Source organism: Arachis hypogaea, chromosome 9 (assembly GCF_003086295.3).
Source record: "Arachis hypogaea cultivar Tifrunner chromosome 9, arahy.Tifrunner.gnm2.J5K5, whole genome shotgun sequence".
Taxonomy (NCBI): Eukaryota; Viridiplantae; Streptophyta; class Magnoliopsida; order Fabales; family Fabaceae; genus Arachis; species Arachis hypogaea.
In genome coordinates this window covers 59,255,910-59,269,687 of record NC_092044.1, presented here as the reverse complement: position 1 = coordinate 59,269,687, position 13,778 = coordinate 59,255,910, and the positions used below count along the sequence as shown (strand labels likewise).

Below are 13,778 nucleotides of genomic sequence, written 5' to 3'. Positions count from 1 at the left end.
CAGTGCTTGTGCATATGGAGTTACATCAAGTTCTAACTAAGGAAGAATAGGCAAGGCCCATTGGAATAAGTTAGGACAGCAAGAAGCCCAATAATGCTTTCCGAATTCAGTGGGAGGCAAAATTTATTTTTAAATTTCGAAATTCGAGACTCTTGTTTTTGTTTGTTATGTGGTCAAAAGTTTGTTATAAGACTTATTTTAAATCTGTTATGCTTAGTAGTATTTTTAGGGATTTTAAATTTAAATCAAATCTGATCTAATCCAATAAGATCAAATCTGATTTAAATTAGTTATCTTATCTTTTAGTTAATTGTTAGGTGCCTATTTAAACACCTTTGGTGAGACAATTTACATAACTTTGATGAATAAATTTCAGTTGCTTTTAAGCACTTTTTATTGTGTGAGAAGTGAGGTGAGTGATTTGCTTCACTTGTTGCATGAGGAAGATTAGAGGATCCAACACTAAGGTGATCTGTGTGGTGGCTTCTTTCAGTTTTCGCCCCTCTGATCTAAGTTGTCAAGGACAAGTTCTTTGAAGGTCTAGTAGGGAATCCTTTTCGGTGACATAGGTTGCTAAGAACAGGTATCTTAGAGGTCTAGTAGGAAAACCCCCTTATCTATCCTTTTGTTTTGTTGTTTTTCCTTATCATCTGGTATCAGTTACAGATCGTAGGTAAATTCTTATTTATCTACACGTTCCATGGGTCTTGTTTAATCTCTTTATTTTTTCTCCTCAATTTCTGCAATTCACTTTAGATTAAATAAAAAACGAAAAAAAACTCTTCCTTAAATTCTATTACTGCAATTTTTGTTTATTCCAGTTAACAAAAAAATAAAAAAAACATAAACGTTTAAAAAAAATGAAATTTTAAATTTTCCCGTTGTTTAACTTTTCAAATTTTCCTTGGGTTCCACTTAGGATCCAATTTTGCTAGTTTTTGTCATTTTAGTATCACTCCTTGTTTCCATTTTTTTCACATACTGTAATTGTCTTCTTGTCAAGTTGAACGTTTCTATCATTCAGATTATCTTAGTTTGGTGTCTCAATTCCTCATCTTTCGAAGTGCAACTTGTTAAGGCAATCCAAGAGTGGAAAAAGGCAAGAGTGGTAAGCTCATCAGAGGGTGAAAGCCACATATTGAGTGAAACATGAGTGTCCTAATCCGAGTGATACACGTGAGAATAGTGCTCTAAGGTCTTTTCTTTTACAGGTTCACTGATGGCTAACACTGAAGGAAACCCCAATCCACAACTAACTTTCTGCCTCGACGCATTTGCCAGCATCCTTACAGGGATTCAACAATGTCTTGATGACATGGATTCTCGAATTAACTCTTTTTCTCCTAGGTGAAAAGCACGGTCATGAGAATCTATTCATAATGATTCTATGAAGTCTGAGGAGGAGACTTCATCCAGATCCCGGCATCATAGACAACCGGTAGATGTTGATAATAACCTTAATGCTATCAAGATGCGCATCCCGGAATTTAAAGGCAGAAGTGACCCTGAGGCATACCTGGAATGGGAACACAAGGTAGAGCTCCTATTTCAGTGTCATAACTACACATACGTAAAAAAGGTAAGGCTAGCGGCTGTCGAATTCTCAGATTATGCCCTTGTCTGGTAGGCCAAGCTGGACAAACAGAGAAGGCAAAATGGAAAACCACCAATTCTGTCTTGGGAAAAGATGAAGAAGGTCATGCGAGAACGGTTTGTCCCTTCTTACTACTACAGGGAGCTACATCAACGGCTCCAACGGTTATACCAAGGTTCTAAGTCTGTAGATGAGTATCATAAGGAGATGGAGATGCTGCTAATCCAAGCAAACGTTGAGGAGGAGTCTGAGGCTACTATGGCACGTTTCTTGAGTGGACTAAACCAAGATATTGCAAATACTGTAGAACATCTTCCATTTGTGACTATGGAAGACTTGGTGAACCTAGCTATCAAAGTGGAAAGACAGCAAAAAGCGAAAGGGCTGCGTAATTCTACTTCAAGGTGGGATTTGAGAGGTGCTAATTTTAGGGAGAAGACTGGATCCAAACCTACCGAATCAAAGGAGAAGCCCACAGAGCAGCACAGGAAGCCGCCCACACCTAAGCCCACTTCTAAACCTCCTGCACGGCATCGTGATATTACCTGCTTTAAGTGCCGTGGATTAGGCCATTATGCTTCCGAGTGTCCAAATAAAAGGACCATGGTAATTAAAGCAAATGATATTTTCTCAGAATCTGATAACTCAGATGGGTATGAAGACATGCCACATACAGATGATGCTACAGATAATGAAGATATAGTTGAGCATGCTGTTAGTGGTGAGACCCTTGTCACTAGGCGGATCTTAAAAGTACAAGCCAAGGATGATCGTCTAGAACAGCGAGAGAACATCTTTCATACAAAAGTTTTATTGGGAGGTAAGGTTGGACTCATGATCATTGATGCTGGAAGTCATACAAACGTTGCTAGCTCTACTTTGATCACAAAATTGGGGTTGAAATGCACTAAACACCCTAACCCTTAAAAACTGGAGTGGCTAAGTGATGTTGGTGAGTTGAAGGTTATGAAGCAAGCCCGCATACAGTTCTCTATTGGGAGATATAGTGATGAGGTACTTTGTGACATGGTTCCCATGCAGGCTTGTCATCTACTCCTAGGCCGTCCATGGCAGTATGATAGGAAGGTGGTCCATGATGGTTTCACAAACCGATACTCCTTCACTTATCTTGGGAAGAAGATTACCCTTGCACCTTTGACACCTAAAGAAGTGTACCTGGAGCAACTAAGCATGCACAAATCTACTAAAGAGTCTTTAGGATGTGAGAAAATTGAAAAACAAGAGGGTAAAGAGAGGGCTTTGAGAGATGAAACGTGTGAGAAAAAGAGTCAGGGTCTGAGTGAAAAAGAGAGTTCTAAAAGAGAAGCATCTGTGGAGAGTGAGAGTGCTCACAAAATATATTTTTATGCCAAAGAGAGGGATCTGAAGCATGCTAGTTTAGGGCAAAAAACATTGGTGTTAGTACGATTTAGAGAGTCTTTACTTTCTACCATTGAAACTAACCATAACCTGCCTAGTACTTTTATTTCACTCTTGCAGGAATTTGGCAATGTATTTCTGGATGAGATGCCCTCAGGTTTACCTCCATTACGAGGCATTGAACATCAGGTTGACTTTGTCCCCGGATCTAGCATTCTTAACCGGCCAGCTTACCGGACCAATCCTGAGGAGACGAAAGAACTGCAACGGCAAGTCGAGGACCTTTTGGCTAAGGGTTTTGTGAGATAAAGCATGAGTCCTTGTGCTGTTCCGATACTATTGGTGCCCAAGAAGGATGGCTCATGGAGGATGTGCGTTGACTGCAGAGCTGTAAATAAGATTATGGTAAAGTATCGCCATCCTATTCCTAGACTTGATGATATGCTTGATGAATTGCATGGTTCTGTTATTTTTACTAAAATAGATTTAAGGAGTGGTTATCATCAAATACGAATGAAACTTGGCGATGAATGGAAAACAACTTTCAAAACTAAATATGGTTTGTATGAGTGGTTAGTTATGCCATTTGGTTTGACTAATGCACGTAGTACATTCATGAGACTAATGAATCATGTTTTGCGAGAGTTATTAGGTAAATTTGTGGTTGTTTATTTTGATGATATCCTTATCTACAGTAAATGTCTTGATGATCATATTTTGCATGTTCAATCTGTTTTAGAGGTACTTAGAAAGGAAAAATTGTATGCTAATCTCCAAAAGTGCTCGTTTTGTCCGAGTAAAGTCGTATTCCTAGGTTTTGTGATAAGTTCTGCAGGAATTGAGGTAGATGACGAGAAGGTGAAGGCTATTAGAGAATGGCCCACACCTCAGAATGTCTCTGATGTTAGATGTTTTCATGGTCTTGCGGGTTTTTATCGGAGGTTTGTTAAAGATTTTTCTACTATTGCTGCACTTTTAACTGAAATCATCAAGAAACATGTCAACTTTAAATGGGATCAGGAACAAGAACTTGCCTTTAACACCTTTAAAGAATTATTATGTTCTACCCCCATTCTTATTTTACCAAGTTTTTCTAAAACTTTTGAAATCAAATGTGATGCTTCCGGAATTGGTATAGGTGCTGTTTTGATACAGGAAAAGCGAGCAATCGCCTATTTCAGTGAGAAGTTGAATGGGGCCCGCCTCAACTATTCCACTTATGATAAAGAGCTTTATGCCTTGGTGCGAGCTTTGGAAGTGTGGCAGCATTATTTGCTACCTAAGGAATTTGTGGTACATACTGACCATGAATCCCGCAAACACTTGAAGGGCCAAGGGAAGCTGAACAAGAGACATGCAAAATGGATAGAATTCCTTGAATCCTTTCCATATATATTCGCCTATGAGCAAGGTAAAGAGAATGTGGTTGCTGATGCATTATCTAGAAGGTATTACTTAATCACAACCCTTACTTCTAAACTGTTAGGTTTTGAGTGTATGAAGGAATTGTATGCAACTAATTCTACTTTTGCCTCTATCTATGCTGCATGTGAACATGGTGCATATAACAAATTCTATAAGCATGATGGCTTTCTTTTTCGGGGTAATAGAATTTGTGTACCTACATGTTCTATTAGGGAGTTACTTGTTCTAGAATCACATAGTGGGGGGTTTGATGGGTCATTTTGGTGTGCATAAGACTTTGGATGTTTTATCTGAGCATTTTTACTGGCCCCACATGCGTAAAGATGTTGAGAAATTTTGTGCTAAATGCATTGCATGTAAACAAGCTAAATCTAAGTCTTTACCACATGGTTTGTGATGTGTGGAAAACGATCCAACACAAAACTCACCGGCAAGTGTACCGGGTTGCATCAAGTAATAAAACTCACAGGAGTGAGGTCGATCCCACAGGAATTGAAGGATTGAGCAATTTTAGTTTAGTGGTTGATTTAGTCAAGCGAATCAAGTATTGGTTGAGTGATTTTGTATCCAATAGTAAGTAAATAGCAGGAAATGTAAAGGGAGAGGGATAATTTGTAGAAATTAAAGAGACTTGAAAGTAAAGGCACCGAATCTTAAAGAACAAGAAACTAAATGACTGAAACTTAAAGTGCAAGAAATATAAATTGCTTGAATGGAAAAGGGATTTGAGGACTGGGAATTCAGAATTTAAGCAAGGGAAATTAAATTACAACAATTAACTAAACAAGAGATGAATTGAAATTGACTAGATCTCAAACAGCAAATGGAAATTCAATTGCAGTAGTGGTTCAGCAGAAGAACCAAAAAGAGAAAATCAGATCTCAGGACTTCAGAGACTAGATAGCAGAGTCTAGATCTCAATTTCCTTCCCAGATCCAAGTTCACAAAGTAATTAAAAAGAAATTGAAGATTGAAGCAGCAAAGGAAATTGAATTCAACTCAATTATGCAGTAGAAAAATCAAAGAGATCTTAAATGGAGATTGAGACAGAAGTTCCTCAATTCTTCACACTCAAGACTCAACAAAACCCAGTAAAGAAAACAAAACGAGCAGAGGAAGAAGAAGTGAATTCTCTCCTCCAATTTTTAAGCCAAGTTTGCAGAAAAAAAAGAAAGATGGAAAGTGCTCTCAAGTGACTAAGGATGAAAATTCAAAATGAAAGTAAGCTCTCTAAAAAAAACCTAAAACCCCCTTTCTAATCCTAACTAACACCTATTTATACACTTTCCATTTTGGATCTAAGAATTTTGAGTGGGCTTTTTAATTTGGTGAAGAATTGAATTAAGTTGGATTTTTGAGTGAAATTCAGCCCATGTTGCTCCCAGGAGGCTGCCCTGCCCTGTGGAGGGCAGAGCAGGGAAGTTTTGTGAGGAAGCATGTTGTGTGCCAAGTGTGGGAGAGGCATCAGGATGCTGCCCTGCCCTCCAAGGGCAGGGCAGTGTTGTCATGGTGCGCCTTGCCTCCCTGCCCGTGTGTGCTTGCTGCTGGCCGAAGCTCCCTTGTTGCGCATCAATTATGCGTGCTGGCCGTGCCAAGGATGTGCGTGCCATGCACCACGAAATGCTGCTCTGCCCTCTTTGTGGGCAGCGCAAGCTTTCCTTGCTCATGGGTGAGGTCCCAGGTTTGAAACTTGCTGGATGGCTTTTTGTTGCATTTCTTCCTTGGGTTCTTTGGCACCAAAGTAGCGCCTAGTTCTTTGCTTCCTCAAGGTGCTATGTTCGATCCTTGGAGGTTGAGAACAAGCCAATTCTGGCTTGTTTTCATTGTATTTGAGTGCTACTTCTTTCCTTCTTGTACTTGGGTTTGAAACCCATGGGTGGCACTTGGAGACAATTTCCTTTGATTTATTTTGGTGAGAGTCCGATATTGCTCTTGAGGAGGGCAGGGCAGAATTTTTCTTTCCTTTGTTTCTTGGCCCAGAATTGTGCTCCGCCCTCAAGGAGGGCAGGGCAGTGAGGCCTTGAGTGCTTGGTTCATTGTTGTGCTCTCTTGGAAGGCAGTGTGCTCTTGTAGAGGGCAGTGTGGCTTTCTCCCTTCCATGCGCTACACTCTTTTCTTCCTTGGGCCACGCTTTCTTAGGCCACGCTTCACTCTTTTCTTCTTTTCTTCTCCTTCAAATAATCAAAACAACCAATCAAAGTATCACTAAATTCACAAGGTTTATAAATCAATTAAAATTCAATTAAATTTAGCTTAAACCACATGATTTAGCATCAATTAAGTGGTGGTTGATTGATTCAAATAAAACATGCAATTCCACTCTAAATTGCTTACTTATGGTGCAAGAAAGTGCATAAAAACTAGTGAAGCAAGTGAAATTAGCTTAAGAAATGGGTATATGATGACTTGTCATCACAACACCAAACTTAAATCTTGCTTGTCCCCAAGCAAGCATCAAAATTAAGAGGAAATGAAATGAAAAAAAGAAAAGCATGCATATCCTTATTAGGCATATAGCAGAACTTGGTTCATGGAGTTTTTATGCAGACAATGATAACTCAGTTATTGTTTGCTGTTACATAATGTACACTTTTCCTCAAAGGCTTACTAAACTTGCTGTTGTAAGGTTTACTTTTTACTTGCTCCCTTGCTAACTTTTCCTTTTTTATTTTGCTTAACAAGCTTATTATTCTTTGAAGGCTTGGTGTCAAATGTTGCAGTAGCCTTTGGCTTTATTTTTACTCAACATCTCTTCACCACAGACACATGGCTCACTATTTCCTCCTAGGATCATTGATGCCCAGTATCTCTTTGGATAACTAAATGTTCTGTAGCTAGGTTGCTCTTTATTGTGGACTTTCAATTGGCCATCCCAAATCAGTTGATCTAAGTGGCCAGGTTTTGAAATACCCGTTAGAATTTACTTATCCAAGCATATCCTAGTACAAGAACACCACAGGCATGTGTCCTAGGGTCCAAGCTATTGGTGCCAAGCCTTTATTCTTCGTTTTTCTTGCCACATTGGCTTTTTCTTCTTCCTTTTCTTTCTGTTTTATTTTGTTCTCAAGGGATTTTTTTTCTTTACTGATAGGAACCTTTATGACAGCAAGCTAGCTCACACTTCAATGAAAAATGACACTATGCAGCAATTATTTCATGAGTTATACATTTAATCAAACACATATACCACCATTAACTTCCATTCTAACTTATGCAACATTGGATATCTACTTTCTAATTCAAACATTTCTCTTTTATTCAAGCATATGGGAAACAAAACAAAATCTAAAGCTAAGTGATGAATGACAAGCATTATGCAGATAAACATACTTAATCAAACAACTTCACTTGCAACTAGATAAACACTTTAGCAAGATATATAAGGGTTCCTAGATTCAAAATAATTTATAGCAGCAAGGATTAAGTTTAGATACAACCTCTGAAGTTGCAGCCCTTTGATTCTTCCTTCTGTTGTATCCCTTTTGAGTCACAATGCAAATTGTCTTCAATTGTTGGCTAATTTCCTGCATAATTCTCAAAAGTTGCTTGCTTCTCAAGCCTTTGTGCAATTGGTTAGTCTAAGAATGATTATGGCTTTTTGAACTTACTTTGGTATGTGAACACCAAACTTAGTTCCTTGCTACTATTTTTCATGCATCAACTTAGCCATATGTGAAACCTTGTGTCCTTGCTAAAGGTTATGGAATTAAAACTAGAAAGCAGTTAAGTAGTTGAATAATCTGTCTGATTGCTTGGAGCTAGTATTGTGCAGGAAGTGAGAATGTGCTTTTAAATGAGATTTTGGTGGAACACCAAACTTAGAATCTTTCATTCTCCCTTAAATTGTTTTGGTGTGCAACACCAAACTTAGCTCCTTGCAATGCATACCAATTATTCAACATTTTTTATTGAAAAAGCTATGAAAAGAAAACTACCTCAGGTTGGGTTGCCTCCCAACAAGCGCTTCTTTATTGTCACTAGCTTGACAACCTTCATTCTGTTGATCATGGAAATTGAAGATCACAGTGCTTTAGCTTGTCTTTCTTTACCGTGAAATTCCTTTCGGTTTCCTCTTTGATGACCTTTATGAATTCTCGTGGAAGGATCTTAGTCACAATATAGTGATCAGATAGCTGTGGGGGCACCTTCATGGTTTGAATGTTTAGCAGTACTTTATCCCCTAGTGAAAATTTCCTAGTAGGGATTTTCTGATCTTCTTAGATTCTATCCTCTGCCTCTCCTTGTAGGACTTTTTTGTTGTGTTTTTCTCGGCTGGTACTTTCTTTGTCCAAGGTGTTCTTACTTTCCTCTATGATCTTTTTCCATTCTTCCCTTTTTGCAGCATTTTTTTTGTTAGTTGGTTTGTCTTCAGTGGCTCTGGGGAAAGTAATTGACCTCTTCTCACCCATTTCTGCAAGGTGCTTAGCCAGTTGTTCTATCTGCCTCTCAATTCTTCTGATTGAAATCTCCTGGTTCTTTGTTGTCTCCTCTTGGTGCTTCATCATTCTCTCTATTAAGATCTCCAAGTTAGTGATCCTCTGAGAGTCTTGTGAGATTGGTTGGTTGTGGGATGTTAGGGGTTGGAAGGGTGGGTGTTGTGGTGGTGTGTAGTGGTTGTCGTTAGCATGATGGTATTTTTACTGGTTTGTGAAGTTGGAGTTGTTGTAATTGAAGTCCCTTGGTTCGTGATTTTGGTGCTCGATCCTTCTCCAGTTGGAATGAGTCTGGAAGTGTATGTTTTGTGAGTATTGGTTTTGATTGGCATTATTGGATGAGTGACGTTGGTTGTTTGTGGTCATGGATTCGCCCTGGTTGAAACCTCTTTGTTCTTGATGTTGATACTCCCCCATTCTCAGATAAGAATGGGGCCTCCATGGTGGAAATTGTGCATTCACTGCAGCAGAATGCAGGCGATCAACTTTTCTATCTTTCAGCTCCATGTGATGCTGGGTTTGATGGTGCATTTGTTTGTTCAGGTTTATGAATGCATTCACTCCTTCAAGATTCATCACTTCTTTTTCTGAAATTACATTCTATGGTTTCTCGAATGAGTGTTGGTTGTTGACTCCTTTGTCATTGAAATTTGCATTTCCTTGGGCAGTTGTTGTCGCTTTGAGTAGGCCATTTGAGAAGTAATCCACTGCTTTTCTTGTTTCTGGGGTTAATCCTTCATAGAAAGCTCGGAAACCCACTTTGTCAGTTGCTTTCTTGTATCTTTCCCATGCCTTGAAGAGTGGTTCTTCTTCCCCTTGTGTGAATGGATGTACCCCCTCTTTCAGCTTGATGATCTATTGGGATGAGGAGAATTTGGCCAGAAATTTGGTAACCAAATCGTCCCAACTAGTGATACTTTCTTGGGGAAAGGTTTCGAACCATTGTGCTGCTTCACCCCTTAGTGAAAAGGGGAATAGCAAGATCTTATAGGTGTCATGATCTATACTATCGGTTTTGACAGCACCACAAGTCTTCAGAAAAGTGGATATGTGCTGTTTAGGATCCTCCGATGGATTTCCGTCATAGGAACAATTATTCTTGATTAGTGTAATGAGTGGTGGCTTCATGTCATGATATTCTTCTTCTGCAGAGACTTCTTTTCCAATAATAGTCTTTCCTCTGACTTCTCTTCTTTCCTGTGGCATGCAAACAATCACAAGGAACAAACAGCAGCACTCTTGAGAATTGAGTGCAGTTAGTTGAGACAAACTCTCAAATAGTTAGTTGAGTTGATAGAGGCAAATCTTCAAACAGTTAGTATGTTAGTAAAAAAATTTAAGAAACAGAAAAGAAAAAGTGCTTGATCTAGACCTCCACTTCACTTAATCATTGTTAATCTATTTTAATCCCCGGCAACGGCGCCAAAAACTTGATGTGTGGAAAATGATCCAACACAAAACTCACCGGCAAGTGTACCGGGTCGCATCAAGTAATAAAACTCACGGGAGTGAGGTCGATCCCACAGGGATTGAAGGATTGAGCAATTTTAGTTTAGTGGTTGATTTAGTCAAGCAAATCAAGTATTAGTTGAGTGTATCCAACAGTAAGTAAATAGCAGGAAATGTAAAGGGAGAGGGATAATTTGCAGAAATTAAAGAGACTTGAAAGTAAAGGCACTGAATCTTAAAGAACAAGAAACTAAATGACTGAAACTTAAAGTGCAAGAAATGTAAATTGCAGTAACTTAAAGTGCAAGAAATATAAATTGCTTGAATGGAAAAGGGATCTGAGGACTGCGAATTCAGAATTTAAGCACGGGAAATTAAATTGCAACAATTAACTAAACAAGAGATGAATTGAAATTGACTAGATCTCAAACAGCAAATGAAAATTCAATTGCAGCAGTGGTTCAGCAGAAGAACCAAAAAGAGAAAATCAGATCTCAGGACTTCAGAGACTAGATAGCAGAGTCTAGATCTCAATTGCCTTCCCAGATCCAAGTTCACAAAGTAATTAAAAAGAAATTGAAGATTGAAGCAGCAAAGGAAATTGAATTCAACTCAATGATGCAGTAGGAAAATCAAAGAGATCTTAAATGGAGATTGAGACAGAAGTTCCTCAATTCTTCACACTCAAGACTCAACAAAACCTAGTAAAGAAAATAAAACGAGTAGAGGAAGAAGAAGTGAATTCTCTCCTCCAATTCTCAAGCCAAGTTTGCAGAAAAAAAGAAAAATGGAAAGTGCTCTCAAGTGACTAAGGATGAAAATTCAAAATGAAAGTAAGCTCTCTAAAAAAAAACCTAAAACCCCTTTCTAATCCTAACTAACACCTATTTATACACTTTCCATTTTGGATCTAAGAATTTTGAGTGGGATATTTTGATTTGGTGAAGAATTGAATTAAGTTGGATTTTTGAGTGAAATTTAGCCCATGTTGCTCCCAGGAGGCTGCCCTGCCCTTGTGGAGGGCAGAGCAGGAAAGTTGTGTGAGGAAGCATGTTGCGTGCCAAGTGTGGGAGAGGCATCAGGATGCTGCCCTGCCCTTGTGGAGGGTAGGGCAGTGTTGTCATGGTGCGCCTTGCCTCCCTGCCCGTGCGTGCTTGCTACTGGCCGAAGCTCCCTTGTTGCGCATCAATTGTGCGTGCTGGCCATGCCAAGGATGTGCGTGCCATGCACCACGGAATGCTGCTCTGCCCTCCTTGTGGGCAGCGCAAGCTTTCCTTGCTCTTGGGTGAGGTCCCAGGTTCGAAACTTGCTGGATGGCTTTTTGTTGCATTTCTTCCTTGGGTTCTTTGGCACCAAAGTAGCGCCTAGTTCTTTGCTTCCTCAAGGTGCTATGTTCGATCCTTGGAGGTTGAGAACAAGCCAATTCTGGCTTGTTTTCCTTGTATTTGAGTGCTACTTCTTTCCTTCTTGTACTTGGATTCGAAACCCATGGGTGGCACTTGGAGACAATTTCCTTTGATTTATTTTGGTGAGAGCCCGATATTGCTCTTGAGGAGGGCAGGGCAGAATTTTTCCTTCCCTTGTTTCTTGGCCCAGAATTGTGCTCCGCCCTCAAGGAGGGTAGGGCAGTGAGGCCTTGAGTGCTTGGTTCATTGTTGTGCTCTCTTGGAAGGCAGTGTGCTCTTGTAGAGGGCAGTGTGGCTTCCTCCCTTCCATGCGCTACACTCTTTTCTTCCTTGGGCCACGCTTTCTTAGGCCACGCTTCACTCCTTTCTTCTTTTCTTCTCCTTCAAATAATCAAGACAACCAATCAAAGTATCACCAAATTCACAAGGTTTATAAATCAATTAAAATTCAATTAAATTTAGCTTAAACCTCATGATTTAGCATCAATTAAGTGGTGGTTGATTGATTCGAATGAAACATGCAATTCCACTCTAAATTGCTTACTTATGGTGTAAGAAAGTGCATAAAAACTAGTGAAACAAGTGAAATTAGCTTGAGAAATGGGTATATGATGACTTGTCATCAGTTTGTATACTCCTTTACCTGTTCCTGTGCATCCATGGGTTGATATTTCTATGGATTTTGTTCTTGGTTTGCCTAGAACTAGGAGAGGTCGAGACAGCATTTTTGTTGTGGTAGATAGATTTAGTAAAATGGCTCATTTCATTGCTTGCCATAAAACTGATGATGCCACACATATTGCTGACCTATTCTTTTGAGAAGTTGTGCGTTTACATGGTGTTCCCCAAACTATTGTTTCTGATCGTGATGTCAAATTCTTAAGTCACTTTTGGAAAGTTTTGTGGAGTAAGCTGGGAACAAAATTGTTATACTCAACTACTTGTCACCCTCAAACTGATGGTCAAACTGAAGTCGTAATAGGACATTGGGAACCTTATTGCGTGCTGTTGTTGGTAAGAATTTGAAAACCTGGGAAGATTGTTTACCTTTTATTGAGTTTGCTTATAACAGGACAATTCATTCTTCCACTGGTTTTTCACCCTTTGAACTTGTCTATGGTTTTAATCCTCTCACTGTCTTAGATTTAATGCCTTTACCTTTGAGTGATATTATTAGTTTAGATGGAGTTAGCAAGGCTGAGAAAGTTAAGGCAATATATGCAAAGGCTCGTGACCTAATTGAGAGGAAGAACAAAACCACGGCTGAAAGGGTTAACAAAAATCGAAAGCATATAGTCTTCGAACTAGGAGATTGGGTTTGGGTAAAATTGAGGAAGGAGAGATTTCCTGCTCAGAGGAAGACTAAACTTGATGCTAGAGGGGATGGCCCATTCCAAGTTCTTGAGAAGATCAATAACAACGCCTACAAGATTGACCTACCAGGTGAGTATAATGTCACTGCTACTTTCAATATTTCTGATCTCTCTCCTTTTGATATGGACACAGATTCAAGGATGAATCTTTTTAAGGAAGGAGGGAATGATACATGCTCGGAAAGACAACAGGGGCATTCTAAGACAAAAGGGCAGAATGGAAATTTCACACTTTCAAAAGGCCCCATCGCTAGAGCACGTGCAAAGAAGCTAAAGGAGAGTTTTGGAAACCTGGCAGCGCTTGTGCATATGGAGTTACATCAAGTTCTAACTAAGGAAGAATGGGAAAGGCCCATTGGGCTAAGTCAGGATAGCAAGAAGCCCAATAATGCTTTCCGAATTCAGTGGGAGGCATAATTTATTTTTAAATTTCGAAATTCTAGACTCTTGTTTTAGTTTGTTATGTGGTCAAAAGTTTGTTAGAAGACTTATTTTAAATCTGTTATGCTTAGTATTATTTTTAGGGATTTTAAATTTAAATCAAATCTGATCTAATCCAATAAGATCAAATCTAATTTAAATTAGCTATCTTATCTTTTAGTTAATTGTTAGGTGCCTATTTAAACACCTTTGGTGAGACAATTTACATAACTTTGATGAATAAATTTCAGTTGCTTTTAAGCACTTTTTATTGTGTGAGAAGTGAGGTGAGTGATTT

At 39.1% G+C, this 13,778-nt stretch overlaps 1 pseudogene; it reads left to right on the top strand.

The window, feature by feature from the left end:
• Positions 1-1,387: 1,387 nt before the first annotated feature.
• Positions 1,388-13,477, top strand: LOC114924446 (uncharacterized; annotated as a pseudogene).
• The last annotated feature ends 301 nt before the right edge of the window (positions 13,478-13,778 follow it).